Source organism: Oryctolagus cuniculus, chromosome 3 (genome assembly GCF_964237555.1).
Source record: "Oryctolagus cuniculus chromosome 3, mOryCun1.1, whole genome shotgun sequence".
Taxonomy (NCBI): Eukaryota; Metazoa; Chordata; class Mammalia; order Lagomorpha; family Leporidae; genus Oryctolagus; species Oryctolagus cuniculus.
The window spans coordinates 82,438,526-82,455,289 of record NC_091434.1 but is presented as its reverse complement, the minus strand read 5'-3'; the positions used below and the strand labels follow the sequence as shown (position 1 = coordinate 82,455,289).

At 37.4% G+C, this 16,764-nt stretch overlaps 1 protein-coding gene across 34 annotated transcripts in view; it reads right to left on the bottom strand.

The window, feature by feature from the left end:
* Positions 1 to 16,764, bottom strand: part of BAZ2B (bromodomain adjacent to zinc finger domain 2B) — a 456,715-nt gene that overhangs the window by 261,730 nt on the left and 178,221 nt on the right. For 3 of the 34 annotated variants that reach the window (XM_051849465.2, XM_051849464.2, XM_051849458.2), the window contains exon 1: positions 8,367 to 8,484. The exons of the other annotated variants lie outside the window; for them this stretch is intronic. The gene's annotated coding sequence lies outside the window, so the exon portion shown is untranslated. Of the gene's footprint in view, positions 1 to 8,366; positions 8,485 to 16,764 lie in introns of those variants that run through there. 34 annotated transcript variants of the gene reach the window in all.

Below are 16,764 nucleotides of genomic sequence, written 5' to 3'. Positions count from 1 at the left end.
GCACAAAATACATAGAACTTACTATGCATCATTATGTTTCATATTTTATAGCATGACAAGTTTGTTTTCTTTCTCTCTTTTTTTAACAGTTTTTTTTTTAATTAAAAGTCAGAGAAAGATAGGCAGAAAGGGAGATTTTCTATCCACTGATTCACTCTCCAGCTGGCTACAACAGTCAGGGCTGTGCCAGGTCAAAGCCAACAAAGCTACTTCCATCTGGGCCACCTTCTACTGCTTTCCCATGCATTAGCAAGGAGCTGGATTGGAAACGGAGAAGCCAGGACAGGAGCTGGTGTCCATTGGATACCAGCACTATAGGCAGTGGCTTAAACTAATGCACGACAACACCAGCCCCAACAGGTTTTCATTTATAATCAACAATACACTTGGGTTAACCAAAATAACACATAAAAAAAAAAAAAACTATAGGATGTTTGGGTTACAAGGTTTATCTGTTTTTAAATACTTACTAAGAAGAGAACCACAATGTCTTAAATATATCACAAACAGAGGACAGCTTAGAGCCAAAATGTCATTACTTTATTTGGAGAAACTGCCATATGCTAATCCTTGTGAATAGTGAGAAACTATCAAAGAAGGAAAATATCACTGGGAAGAATCTAGTATAAACAATAAACTCAAGGGAATTCAAAAGTTAAACTATTTTGTAAGCTATAAATGGTTTCACATTTATTCCTGTGACATCTGAAGAGAAGCTTCTTTATCATAAAGACCTAATTTAAGATGAGCTCTTACATGACTACTGTTTAAAGTAACACACTAGGGTGGGCATTATTGGGTGTAGCAGTTAAGCCAGCATTTGGGATGCTTGCGTACCACTTCAGACAGCCTGGGTCAGAGACCCAGCTCTGCTTCAGCTCTCAGATTTCCTTGCACTCCCGGGGAAACAGCAGATGATGACTCTAGTACATGGGTCCCTGCCATCCAGGTGGGAAACTGGGATTAAGTTCCTGGCTTCCAGTTTCAGTTTCACCCAGCTTTGGTTGTTGCAGGCATTTGGAGATTGAACCAGCAGATGTTTCTCTCTCTTTCTCTCTCTCTCTTCCCCATACCCATCAAATAATTTTTATAATTTTTTATTTTTATATACAGTGAATGAATTTCATGTATTTCATATATACAGATTTAAGAGTATAGTGATACTTCCCACACTACTCTCTGTTCTGTCCATATTTTTAGTGAATTTTATTGTAGTTTTAAGTTCTATCATCAGTCTCCTGATATCTATGGTATGCTTATTCATTTTCCTAATAGGAAGGCACTTTAGCTTTCTCTGATTTACCATCTTCTCTCCTCCTTCCTTATTTATTTTTCTAATTTTTAAAATGGCACACTTTTAGTTTATTTTATAATCATAAGTTTAATCTTCCACTAAGTAAAAAAAAAATCCAACAAATAGAAGAAAAAAGAAAAACACTGTTCCTAAACAGTAGAGACAAGGGTTGTAAACAATAATCAATTCTCAAAATGTCAATTTTTTGCTCATATATATTACATTTTTTGTACTCTACTATAACCTCAGATCAGGGAAAACATATGATATTTGTCTTTTGGGGATTGGCTTCTTTCTCTAAGTTTAATGGTTTCCAGTTGCATCCATTTTGCTACAAAAGACAGGATTTCATTCTTATTTTTAAGGCTGAGTAGTATTCCATAGTTTATATATGCCACATTTTCTTTATCCACTCATCAGTTGATGGACATCTGGATTGAATCCATAACTTAGCTATTGTGAATTCAGCTTAAATAAACATGAGGGTACAGATAACACTTACAAATACTGATTCTATTTCCCTTGGGTAAATTCTCAAGAGTGGGATGGCTGGGTTTTATGGTAGATCTACTTTCAGATTTCTGAGGAATCTCTATACTGTCTTTCATAGTAACTCTACTAGTTTATACTTCCACCAACAGTGGATTCGGGTACCTTTTTCCCCCACATCCTCACCAGCATTTATTGTTTTTTGATTTCTATATGACAGTAGTTCTAACTGGGGTGAGGAGAAACCTCACTATGGTGCTGATTTTCATTTCCCTGATGGCTGGTGATCTTGAGCATTTTTTTCTTGTGTCTGTTGGCCATTTGAATTTTATTCTTTGAAAAGTGCCCGTTTAAGTCATTTGATCATTTCTTAACTGGATTATTTGCTTGTTGTTGAGTTTCTTGAGCTCTTATTAAGTTCTGGATATTAACCCTTTATCAGTTGCATAATTTTCCAAATATTTTCTCTCATTCTGTTGGTTGCTTCTTCACTTTGCTGAGCATTTCCTTTGCAGTGCAGAAGCTTCTTAGCTTGATGTAATCTCATTTGACTATTTTTGCTTTTATTGCCGGTGCTTCTGGGTTCTTTTCTAAGAAGTCTTTGCCAATGCCAATGCATTGCAGAGTTTCCCCAATGTTTTTTCTAGTAATTTGATTGATTAAAGTCATAGATTTATATCCTTGATCCATTTTGAGTTGATCTTTGTATAAGGTGTAAAGTAGGGGTCTTGCTTCATACTTCCACATATAGAGATCAAGTTTTCCCAGCACCATTTGTTGAAAAGACTGTCCCTTCTCCAGAAATTGATTTTAGCTCATTTGTCAAAGATTAGTTGGTTACAGATGTGTGGGTTGATTTGTGGAGTTTCCATTTTATTTCATTGGTCTACATGTCTATTTTTGTGCCAGTCCAGGCTGTTTTGATTATAAGTGACCTGTAGTGTGTCTTGAAATCTGGTATTTTGATGCCTTTGGCTTTGTTTTTGTTGTTTAAGATTGTTTTAGCTATTCATGGTCTCTTGTATTTCCATATGCATTTTAGCATCCTTTCTTCTAGATCTGAGAAGAATGTTGTTGGTATTTTTAAAAAGGATTTATTTATTTGAAAGACAGTTACAGAGAGGCAGATGTAGAGAAAAACATATCTTCCATCCACTGATTCACTCCCCAAATGGCCCCAACGGCTGGAACTGGACCCATCTGAGGCTAGTAGCCAGGAGTTTTTTCTGGGGTCTCCCATGTGGGTGCAGGGACCCAAGCACTTGGGCCATCTTCTGCTGCTTTCTCATATATGTAAATCATATATATATATACATGATATGTATATCATACATGTAAATCCTGTATTTACATAGCAGAGAGCTGGACTGGAAGTGGAGCAGCCAGGTCTCCAGCCAACCGGTGCCCATATGGGATGCCAGCACCGTGTCTTCACCCGCTACACCACAGCACCTGCCAGCCCCTGTTGTTGGTATTTTGATTGTGATTGCACTGGATCTGCAAATTGCTTTGGGTAGTGTGGACATTTTGATGATATTAATTCTTCCAATCCACAACATGAAAGAGTCTTCCTTTTTTTTGTATCTTTTTTTATCTATGTTTTGTAATTTTCATTGGACAGATCTTTCACCTCTTTCGTTGAATTTATTCCGAGGTATTTAAATTTTTAGTAGCTACTGGCATACTAATGTTTTTGTAGTCAAATTTAAATAACATTTATAAGTGCATAAAAATATAAAAATAAATTTTGCATTTAACTTTTGATTTTACAGAAAATATTGTTAGATAAATAAGACTAACCACAAATATATATTTTACTTAAAGCCTTAACACTCATAGTATAAAAAAAGGATAAAGGCATTTCTTTCTCAGGCTAGCAATTTTTACACATGACTTACTGAATACTTGCAATTGGCTGAGGGGGAAAATGTGAAATTAAAAGGACACTAGTGGATAAAGACAGAAAAATCTTAAAGCTCCTCGTAAAAATCCTAAGTGGCTTTTACTAGCAAAGGGTAAATCTTTAAAATCATCTTGAAACTAGGAAATGTATTCAAATTACACATATAAAAAGTAATGTTACATTTTATAAAAATATAATTCAACTAATAACTTGGTTATGTGCTTTTTTTCTATAAGTCACCATTTTATTAAACATATACACACAGAAAACCTCAATTATATTTACACTAAGAAAAATCTACCAATGTTAACCTACCTACCACTGTGGAAAAAGAATCTTACGTCATGATATCCATCCTATGAGATACTTGCAGCAGTTGGCATGTACTACCTTTATTTCTCCCTTTCCTCTGCACCAAAACATAAGAAAATCTTTATTTATGTAATCAACTTCAGCATACTCAAGTCTTAATAATGCTATGGAAGTTTAAATATCTATTATCCTCACCTAACTCGCTGAAAAGATTTAAAGAAGTGAATGAACAAAATATCTAGCTACTTTTCCTCACCTCAATGAATCCAAACGTGGAAATAAATGTTAACCCTACTTTACTTAAAGTACTAGCCACTGTTTTTTCTGTGTCCTTTTCTCAAGGTATGGTTAATCAATTAAGAAAGGTCTCTCCAAAATTCACATGTGAAAAAATAATCTCATAAATCATAAGCTATGTATAGCTTCTTTCATTGTTATAATACTGGACTATAGAAACGAAAAAACCGGGGCAGGCTGTTGGCACAGCAGTTAAGAAGGTGCTTGGGACACCCACATGCTAAATAAGGCTGTCTGAGTCTTGGCTACTCTTTTTTCTATTCAGCTTTCTGCTAATATATTCCAGGGGGCAGTAGGTGATGACTCACATGGTTGGGTCCCTGCCAGCCACATGGGAGACCCAGAAAGATTTCTGGGCTCCTGGGTTTGGCCGGGCACAGTCCTGGCTAGTACAGGTTTTAGGAGTTGAACAGAAAATCTCGCTTTGTCTCTCATTCAAATAGAATAAAAATAAATTTTAAAAAGTTACAAAATTTTCAAAATGATAAAAACCAAATAAATGGAAAAAGTAAGGGTTGTATCTGTCATTCTCTTTTTAAAGTACCAACTACATATATTTTGGCATATATTAAGGTTTAATAAAAGAGTACAAAATCCAAACTTGCTTCTACAAGCATCTAGGCATTTCAAACTCTGAGCTTTACTTTTTTTCCCCTATTATTTAGGAATATAATTCAATGTAATATTTTGAGAGTAAGAGGATACTTGTAAATAACAAATACTATATACTGGGGAAACTGGTGACAAAGTTATCTATTCAGTGCTATGCAATGATGGAAATGTCAGGTGTCTACACTGTTCAATATGTGGCCTATGGCCAAATGGTGACTACTGAGCATTTGTAATAGGCTAGTGTGAAGAAAGAACTGACATCTACATAGGATTTCATTTTAATTATTCTAACTTATTTAAATAGCTACGTTACTTGCAGTTATTATATTAGATGGTACAACTATGCATTTCTGAGATCATACTGAGATGAGGAGGCAGAGGAAGCAGTTGAACCACCTGAAGATAATAGTCACTATTATCTCAAGATCTACAGGATGTGAGTTTGATTCCCAGTTGCTCTGGGTGCCAAAGCTGCCAGAGATTGACTGACAGCTCATTATACACTCATTGTAATATATTAGCATGCTAAATGACATGCTAATACTAGGCCTTGTGACAGGAAACATCAGACCATATAAGAAGCAAAAAGAGGCAGAGACTAGATTCCAGGGAATCACCACCTTCTTCCCTTCAAAAAGAATGAATATTCCTTTCTCCTTAGAATATATCCCCCCTTCATTAAAAGGTACTTCTTTCATTAAAGGATCCATCTAATATTAAACACAGTTCAGATACAGGGCCAATCCCCTTCAAGTAGGCTCCACTCTTGTCTGTGGATTGTGTGTCTTTGCTTTCTCAATAGAACACTTGTGGCTCACTATTACCTATTTTCTGATTTCATTCTTGAAACAAAGTGAAGGGTGTGGTTACTGGGCAGCCCTTGATGTTTGGAGCCAATATCAGGACTGAACAGTGCTCCTAAATATCTATAACATTATTTTCTCTTGTTTTTATAACTGAAAAAAAAAAAAAAAACTCTATCAACTCTATCTATAGGATATGTTCATTCCAGTAAAACTGTTCCAAAGCCAGAGGACAGAAACTGTACTATTTTTAAAGAACTTTCAAGTTTATGTGTATGGGGGATGGTGAGAGGGGAGTTTATTTTACCATAGAACAATTAATGTCTAATAGTTCTTATGAGCGGAAATATCTGTGGGGTTTGGAGAGCTGAGTTTTATACTTCTTCAGTTCCTATGACTATTGCCTGGTATTGAAGTTTCAATTTGCTTAACTTTGTTCAAATGGGTACATGTGCTCATTTCATCTATTAATGTATTGCTATGATTAAAACTTCAACAGAGGCCGGCGCTGCGGCTCACTAGGCTAATCCTCCGCCTGCGGCGCCCATACCCCGAGTTCTAGTCCCAGTCGGGGCGCCGGTTTTGTCCTGGTTCATCCTCTTCCAGTCCAGCTCTCTGCTGTGGCCCAGGAAGGCAGTGAAGGATGGCCCAGGTACTTGGGCCCTGCACCCACATGGGAGACCAGGAGGAAGCACCTGGCTCCTGGCTTCAGATTGGCGCAGTGCACTGACTGTAGCGGCCATTTGGGGGGTGAACCAACGGAAGGAAGACCTTTCTCTCTGTCTCTCTCTCTCACTGTCTAACTCTGCCTGTCAAAAAGAAAAACAAAAAACAAAAAACAAAACAAAACAAAACTTCAACAGAGAACACAGAAAAAATTTATAAACAATTGTAAAAACAATTGTAATAGTTCTCATCTCTAGGAATCTCAGTTATTATCTATTATTTTCCTCGTATTATGTTTCAAGGAAAAAAGATGAAAGATGATCCACCATAGTTCAAAGCAAAAATAAAAATAGAAGATAGTATATAACATTAATAAAAGTTCTGTTATGTCATGCCAAGCAGTTTTGTCAAGTGAGAAACATACTGACTTAAGCACTTAACCTATATGCAACAAAGCTTTAAAGTGACAGCAGATAATTTCCTGAATCTGAATGAACACTCACTATGTTGGTACTCAGGCTAAAAGATGTTTCTTGATTTAATGAGGGAAGATATTTGTTAAATGGAAAAAATTTGACAAAATAACTCAAAGTTCATTTAAGCAAATATTAGCTGTGAATGGGGTTGCATCAGAATCAGAAAAGGGTCAAGGAGCTCCACTGAAGCGGTGTGGGCAGTGACGTTTCTCAGGCTGAAAGTGGAAGGGTAAGGAAGGAAGGATATTTGGTTACATCGGGAAGGCCCCAGTTAGAAGGTGTTTGGCAGTTTCTGGTGGTAAAATCTCTAGCTCCACTGTACTGTTTACCTAGGGCTTTGGTGTGCTTATGCAGGAACTTCAAGCCCTGGAGTTGGTCTAGGCTCCAGGCTTCCCAATTAAAAATAATAATAATAATAATAATAATAATACATCCAAGACAGAGAAGGGAAGAGAAATAGGCAGGTTGATAGATAGATGTAGGTTTTCATTCCAAGCAGTATTTTTGGTGATTGACACTCACTGAATGCTTCCTGTCCTGAGTTTTAACTTTAACTGTAGTCTATGCGTAGTTTGTAGTTAAGCATCAGATATGTTTTTTTTTTAATGTTCAGAGGACTAACGGCAGTAGTTCCACTGATTCTTGCTACTGAAAATCCTTGCTAAGATACGCTGAAACTGATATCACAGATGGAGGCTTTTACCCTCCAAAAAGACCACTGACAAATGCCCTGAAATAAAGTGCTCATATACTTGTAGCATTAAAAGAAAATTCAGAAAATTCTACAAGTATCTTGCTAGATTGACTAATTCAAATCTATCAGTTTTTACTTTGACTGTGAGTTTTTAATTAACAAAACCAAAAAAAGTGCTAAGGTTCTTTCTCCTGGGCACTATTTAGAATTGGAGACCTCACCAGACTTTCTGGTAGGAAAAATAAACTTCTAATTCAATACCTGCCATTGGAAATAATTCAAGACCCACTATCTAGACTGCAGACACTAATAGAGCTAGAAAGTGATGTTTCCATTACCTCTAAAAAAAAGTTTAGGAATAAAGCAAATGACAGATTCGCATTTTAAAACCCCTAATTTTGTCATAAGAAAATCTCAAACAAAGTAAGATTCCTTAAGAATATTATTTGCCTGTAAGAGAGCTGCCTTAAGTACTCAACAAAGTCAAATGCAAATAATCCTGTGGAACAGTGATCTTTCTACTTTTTACTTGTTGAACATTATGGTTAGGGGTGCATTAAGCTTGTGATTGTAAAGTAAATTGAGATTATGTTATCACAAAAATTAAAGGAAAAAAAGGGGAGGAAGGAGGGAGAGGCAACTGAGGGACAGAAGAAGGGAGGGAGGGAAGAGTATGGATATCTTCTTAGAACTGTATGGAAATACATGAAATGTGCTCTTTTTATATTATTAAATTTAAAAAAAAAGGAAAAAAGTCACAGGCAAAAAACAAAAGAACCACGGTGCAATTTCTTTAAGAGACAATTTACCAAGATTCTACCTTGTTGTGGTGGTGGTATCCTAAGAAATATATTTGGTCTTTCTCCCTGTTTCTGGTCCAGAACTCCTAAAACTCTTGGAATTTCCTGTTAGAAGTATCTCTTGTTATTCACAGACAGGCCCTTTTAATCACACTTGAGTTTATGTTAATGAGATGACCTAGGGTGGGGCCCCTAGATAGCCTCAGAATAGGGCCAGTTACCATAAAGACCAAGGGATTCCAGTGTTGGAACCTTTATGTCCACCCACTGACCTCTGGGAAGAGGAGGGGCTGCAGATTAAACTATGAAAACTATTGAAGGAGGAGAGCTGAAGAGCCAGGAGGGTGGTGCAGCCCAGCTCTCTAGAGATGGAAGGGCCTGGGTTTGGGTCTCTTCGGAATACCCTAAGTGTGTCTTCATCTGCCTGTTCATCTGTATCTTTTGTAATTAACAGACATAAGTAAAACTTTTTTCCTGGGTTCTGTGAGCCATTCTAGTAAATTATTGAGCCCAAGGAGGATATCATAGGAGTCCCCGATTTATAGCTGGTTGGTCAGAAGTACCCGACTTGTAGGACTTGAGTCAGGGCAGTCTTGTGGGACTGAGCCCTTTACCTGTGGGAACTGACACTGTCTCTTAAGTATAGTCATGTGTCACTTAATAACCAGGACACATTCTGAGAAATGTGTCATTAGGAAATTTCATCATCATACAAATACCATAGAGTACATTTAAACAAACCTAGATGGCAGAGATCACATAGCCAGCTGATGTACCCCAGAGACTTGGTAAACATATTTGAGGCTGCTACCAGGGTAACATGACATACTATTTTTGGTAAACTCTTTTATATAATTAGAAATACACTCTAAAATAATGATTATAAAAGCACAGTAAAGACATAAAAGAATAAAATAGTCATTTATTATCATTATCAAGTATGATGTCCTAGACATAATTGTGTGCACTATCCATTTATATGGCTGGCAGAATAACAGGTCTGTTTACACCAGCATCACCATGAACACGTGAGTAATGTGTTGCACTAGGATAATACCTAGTTACAACATCACTAGGGAACAGCAATTTCTCAGCTCTATTACCATCTTATGGGAGCACTGTGTTATACATGGTCCACTATTCACCTGAGCATCATTAGGCAGCATAGAGTTAAACTGAATTAAATTGTAGGACACCCAGCTGATATCCAGAGTTAGAGGACTGCTTGTGTAGAAAAATAACCTATACATTTAGTGTCAGAAGTGCTGTGTGAGTATAGAATATAGAGAAACAATTTTTCTCGGTCATCTTCTTCAAACCACTGCTCTCTAGAACTAAGCAACTCCTTGTTCAGCAGTACTAATTCAGGTAAAACCCAATATAAAAATAATTTAAAAGCACTTCTTGTATTACCAAAGATTTTCCTGTGTTAGATAATAAATTCACATTTTCCTAAATTAGTAAAATGTTTCAAATAATATCACTATTCTATCTTATAAAAAAACTAGTATTCTCTCAAAATGTATCATATTGTTTATTTATCTATTGTTCTGTGACTGAAATTTCTCTAGAAAAATTATAATTCCCATAGCTGAATTACAAAATTTTTAGACAACTAACAAAGGCTTATTACACAACGTTTAGCTATTGCTCAGATAAATTCATTATTATCTGGTGATTAAAAAAAAACCTATGGAAACAAAGAAAACACAACAGGCTATTGGATTTAATAAATTAAAAAGAAACATTTAAGTACATACAAGCTGCCTTTGTCCCCCAAACTTTACGGTTTTTCTCAACACTATTTTCAGCACTGTTTTCTCAACACTAATTAGCACTTCTCAAAATCTTTCCTCACTTGCTCATAGTTTACCACTATAGAGCCATAAATGGGCATCCAGGAGAGGAAGAAGGGGGTAGCAGTTCCAACTAGTGTTGAAACAATCTTGAGGTTAATATACACACAACATCCAAGAATGAACCAATCACTTGGGTGGAATAATATAATGAAGTTTCATTTGAGAAAACTTATTTGTTTCGCTATACTTTCATTTCTCTAAACAAGAATTCTTAAGGGAACTCAATCTGTAGCAACACGCAGAGCATTGGGTTAAGCCTTTAGGAATTGAAAAAAACTAAGTTAAATCACATCATCTCAATAGGGGAAATGTCATTTTTCTTAATATCAAAATTGGAGTCCATTTTAGTCCTGACAAAAAATGCCAAATCAACAGATAACTTGTCACTTAAAAGACTGCCTTTTGGGGCCGGCGCTGTGGTGCAGGGGGTTAAAGTTCTAGTCTGCAGTACCAGCATCCAATATGGACGCCAGTTTGAGTCCCAGCTGCTCCACTTGGAGCAGCTCTCTGCTATGGCCTGGGACTGCGGTAGAAGGTGGCCCAAGTCCTTGAGCCTCTGCAACCGCATGGGAGACCTGGAAGAAGCTCCTGGCCCCTGGCTTCAAATTGGCCTAACTCCAGCCATTGCACCATTTGGAGAGAGAACCCGAGGATGGAAGACCTCTCTGTCTTTCTCTCTCTTTCTCTCTGTATCTCTTTCAAATAAATAAAATAAATCTTTAAAAAACACTGGCATTGTTCAACTTCCTATGTGCTTAGGAAAGAAGCAGAAGATAGCCCAAGTGCTTGGGCCCCTGCCATCCATGTGGGAGATGGTGATGAAGCCCTTAGTTCCTGAGTTCAGCCTGGCCCAGCCCTGGCCATTGTGGCCAGTTGGGAAGTGAACCAGCAGATCGAAAATTTCTCTCTCTCTCTCTCTCTGCCTTTTAAATAAATGAAATAAATCTTTTTAAAAAAAGATTGTCTTTAAAACAACTCAATTGAACAATTAAGACAAATAGAAACACAGATGTTATCTTTTTTATGTTCCATAGCTAAAAAACAAAAAAGAAATTATCTATGCCAGCACAATCTTTAAAAGTAAATTTCTGACTTTGGCTGTTCAGACTTATCAGTAGTTATGCATCTAATAATATATAGGTCAAAGAAATATTTAGATCAAATAACTGAAGTTCCTATCACTAATAACAAATACTAGATTTCAGATAACTTTTTCCATTATTTTCCATTAAAATAATTGGCTGTGAATATTTAGGGGTATTAAATAATGATTACTGCTACCCATTTTTTTTTTTTTTTAAGAATTCATAGAATGATCTTTCATCATCAACAAGAGGGCCTAACACTTACAACAAGGATTTACAACCCTGGTTGTTGCTCAGAATTTCAGCATCTATTCATTATGGACTTCGGGCAATCTGTCAGGACCTCAGTTTGCTATACCATAATTACTGCCTTCACAGGAATATTGTAAAGTTTAGATAATTATGCTTATAAAATATTTTGAGGTTCACAGATGAAAGAGTTGTTAGGCATACATACAATTAATTGGCACGTATCTGATGAAAAAAATGCCACTTAAAGACATTTAACAGCAACAACATGGATGAACTTTAAAGACATTATGCTAAGTGAAATAAGCTAGTCACAAAGGAAAAATATAGTATCATCCTAGGCATACACGTATGAGGTAGCTAGAGCCATCCATTCACAGAGACATGAAGTAAAATGGTAAAGGTCAAAGTCTAGGGAAGGGGAGGCTGGCAGCTATTGTTTAATGGGACAGAGTTTGCACTAAGTTTTTTTCCATTAATTTTTTTTTTTTATTTGAAAGGTCTAGAGAGGGAAAGAGACAGAAAGAGATCTTCCATCCACTGGTTCACTTCCCAAAGGCCCACTACAACCAGGGCTTCAGCAAGCCAAAGCCAGGAACACGGAATTCAATACTGGTTTCCTATGCAGTCATCATCCACTCCCTCCCAGGGCATGCAATAACAGGAAGGTATAATCAGGCGTGGTATAATCAGGCATGGAGCTGAGATTCAAACAGGCTCCCAGACGTGGGATGTGAACATTCCAAGCCACATCCTTTTTGCTTTTTTTTTTTGTTTTGATTTTGACAAGCAGAGTTAGACAGTGAGAGAGAGAAACAGAGAGAAAGGTCTTCCTTCCGTTGGTTCACCCCCCAAATGGCCGCTACGGTCAGTGCACTGCGCCAATCTGAAGCCAGGAGCCAGGTGCTTCCTCCTGGTCTCCCATGTGGGTGCAGGGCCCAAGTACCTGGGCCATCCTCCACTGCCTTCCTGGGCCATAGCAGAGAGCTGGACTGGAAGAGGATGAACCAGGACAAAACCGGCGCCCCGACTGGGACTAGAACTCGGGGTATGGGCGCCGCAGGCGGAGGATTAGCCTAGTGAGCCATGGCGCCGGCCTCCAAGACACATCTTAATCACAACACTAAATGCTTGCCCAATGTTTCAGTTTTAAGGACGAAGAAAGTTCTGGAAATGGATGATCATGGTGGCTGCACAACAATATAAAAGTACTTATGACACTTAATATACTTTAAAAGGGTTAGAATTACAAATTTAAAGTTACATAAATTTTATGGCAATAAAAATTTGGCAAGTGTGAAATCAGAATATTTATTTCAAGTCAATATAAAAATTTTCTTACTGACTAATTCACTGATGAAAACATTTATCACATAATTGTCTTGTTTATGCACTCAGTAAACATTTGTAAGTGTTTTCTATGTGGCAGACACTGTATAGACCTGGGAATACAGCAGTGAACAAGACAGTCTGTGTCTTCACAAAACTTATATTCTAGCATTAGATACCTACAAAACAACTGAAAAGAACAACAATGTTATTCTTTCCTCCAAAGACAGGTAATACACTGAAGGGCAAAGAGATAGGGTAATGGCAAGCTGGCATCTCTGAGAAGATAACTGCCTGACACTAAAAAAAAAACATAAGAAGGAATACTCCAAATAAAGACAATAGCAAGTATCAAAGCCCTGAAATGGAAACAGTTGGTGTTTTCAAAAAAAAAATGACAAGAAGGTCCAGAGCTGGTGCACACTAATTAGAAGACAGTGTGTAGGACACCTAGGCAGTATCATGGATGGCCTGGAAAGCAACAGTATACAGTCTGACTGGTATTCCAGGTACATTGAAAGCCTTGTAGAATGTTTCAATTTATGGATGAAAAAAAAAAAAAAGACATTCTAGCTATTGTATACAGAACCATCTCGGAATGATAAGAAAAGAAGAATCTGAAGAAAGAGATCATGGGGCCAGCATTGGGGTATAGCAGATTAAGCTGCCACCTGTGACACTGGCATCCCATATGGGTGCTGGATAGTGTCCTGGCTGCTCCATTTCTGACACAGCTTGCTGTTAATGTGCGTGGGAAAGCAGCAGAGTATGGCCCAAGTGCTTGGGACCCTGCATCCACCAGGAAGACCTGCATGAAGCTCCTGGCTCCTGGCTTCAGCCTGGCCCAGCCCTGGTTTTGCAGCCATCTGGGGAGTGAACCAGCGGCTGAAAGATATGTCTCTCTCTTTCTTTCTCTCCGTATTTCTCTGTAACTCTTTCAAATAAATAAATAAATCTTTAAAAGAGAGAGAGAAAGAGATCAATGTACAGACTACGTATATTAAGTCAGGCGGAAATGAGGTGGCTATTGTGGTACCCTCATTCATGGTGAGAAGGAATTAGATATTCGGTTGCTAGTGGAGTAAATAAAAGAAAAAACATAGCTAGGATGACTCTAAGGTTTTGGCCAGATCAACTGAATGAATGGATGTTGTCAAACATCATGATAGAGAGCACTGGAGCAGGAAGAGGAGTGGTGGTGGTGGCAGAGGTGACAGTAGTAAGGAATCAAGAGTTGGGTTTTGGGAAAATTAAGTATTCAAGTGAAGAGTTCCAGGAAAGGTGACATGATGGACTGTGATAAATGCTCTTACCATTGGCGCTGAGAAATGGCTACTATAGTTAGTAAGAAAGATTTCACTGGAGCCAATGACAAGAACGCTGTTAGTATAGTGGTGAGGAGAAAAGCCTAAATAGGCTAAGTCAGGCAAAGAAGGTGAGATGATGATGTGAAAAGCAGCGTATACGGACAAAGCTGTGAAGGAGTTTTGCTACAACAAATAGTGAAGATATGGTCTGATAAGTGGAGGAGCATTACTGTTTTGAAAATTTTCTGTATTGAAATGGGAGAAAGTATAGCATATTTATATGCTGATGAGATGATAGCAAGAAAAAGTGATGATGGAAAAATTACAGAAGCAAAATCAATGATTAATAAGCATCTAGTAAATGCTAAATCTGTCCTTGCTGCTGGAAATCCAAAGATAATAAATACATACAAGACATGAGACTAATCAAAGAATTATGTGGAAACTATATTGAAAATTACAACATACCACATAAAATTAAATTAAAAATCCTTTAGAAATAATATTATTTATAATAAGGTTGTCATGTTAAAAATATTATGCAAAACAATGTTGATATATCTTGTGATGTGACAGCAATGCCCTTCTCAGGCTACACACATGCAGATGCACAGTATAAAAATAATGCCATGCACAGCTTTTATTTGATTATGCACAGTGGGATTTAGATAGGATAACGTTAGACAAAGAGTAAAGCCAGCAATTTAAAAAAAAAAAATTCTACACTATGCTTTCTCTTGTCTCTCCTCTGTATTGATCATTTTCATTTTTGGATTTTAGCATCCCTCTATTCTCTATGTCAATTATCTACTCAAAAGAGGAAATCATTCACATAGATTTATAAAAATCATCATCTCCAGAGTCCCCTTTTATTATCAAACACTTTCCTTACCTCCTTTAAAAACACTTAAGATTTTCAAAGAAATAAGGACTACTAACTAATTATCTTTTAGTGTAAATTAATTTAGATAAATCGCTCAAACACACATATGCATCCTGAAAATTTTTCCTCCAATTTTAAGATTCTTTTTCACTTTGTGTATTTACTTATTTGAGAAGCAGAGAACAGAGAGACAGGAAGAGTGTGGACAGAGAGAGAGAAAGAGATTGATTGAGAGACTGAGAGATACCCTATTTTCTGGTTGACTCCCCAAATGGCCATAACAGCTGGGGTTGGGCCGGGAGCCAGGAACTCAATCCAGGTATCCCAGGTGGGTGGCAGAGATTCAACTACTTGAACAAGCACCTGATCTTTCACATGTGAATCCTTCAGGGTTCACAACAGCAGGAAGCTGGAATTGAGACTGGAGTCAGGACTCCAACTCAGGCACTACAACAGGGGATGCAGGTGTTCCAAGTGGTGTCTTAACTGCTAAGCCAAACACCTACCCCCATCGTGTGTATTTTTATATTCTGTCATGTTCTAAGAGAATATGTGAGGTAATGTGGTAAGGAATATGATATACAAAATAAAATGAGAAATGAAGAAATTCAGAATGATAAAAATAAGATGAGGCCTTGAATAAAACTGATTTTGAAAATATATAACACAAGACACTTTAAACCTGGGGACAAAAAAACATGACTGAGGGGCCAAGTCTGTGGTCTAGTAGGTTAATACTCTGCCTGCGGCACTGGCATCCCCCTTGAGCACCAGTTCGAGTCCCAGCTGCTCTACTTCCTATACGGCTGTCTGCTGATAGCCTAGGATGGTCCAGGTGCTTGGGCCACTGCATCCACATGGGAGACCCGGAAGAAACTCCTGGCTCCTGGCTTCAGATCAGTCCATCCCTGGCTGTTGAGGCCATCTGGGGAGTAAACCAGAGGATGGAAGGCCTGCCTCTCTCTCTCTCTCCCCACCCTGTCTGTGATTTTGCCTCTGAAATATATAAATAAATCTTAAAATAAAAAAAGAACAGGACTGAATTTCAAGATAATCAATAAATTGAAGAAATGACTGTCATTTGTAGTTTTTATTTATGTATATTTTTCATAGTATTCATAAGAACACTGATACATCATTTTCTTGAAGGAAGAAAATTCTTCTTTTCTTGAAGGAAGAAAAGTTCTTGTTACTGATACTTGAGGAATATAGTTCTGCTGAGTTGTCAAAAATATCCCAGCAGTAAATATAATAATACATCTTTTAGGACCATTTTTTTTTTTTAACATCTCTCAGAGATGGCCAATGGCATAGTGCTTGAAGGTCTCAGCACAAAAACAATACTGGTCAAGCCTGTCACCCATCATTTCAAATGAGGGCAAGATCTAAATATCCAGAGCAACACCCTACATTTCAGGTATTCCTCCCTAAGATATTACAGGGGGGTTTTTTAGTGACAATGAACTCTTTTAGCTAAAACTCATCATTTTCACCAGTATAAAGTATACAGTTCAGAGGTTTCAGTACTTACGATTCGGTGTTGTGCAACAATTGCTACTACCTAACTCCAGAACATTTTATCACCCCCACAAAAAACACCACACCAATTCTTTATTCCTTGCACCACCTCTGATGAATTCCCTTCATCCTCACTCAACAGGAGTACTGCCTAGTTAGTGAACAGTTGGTGTCAACAGAAAAGCAAA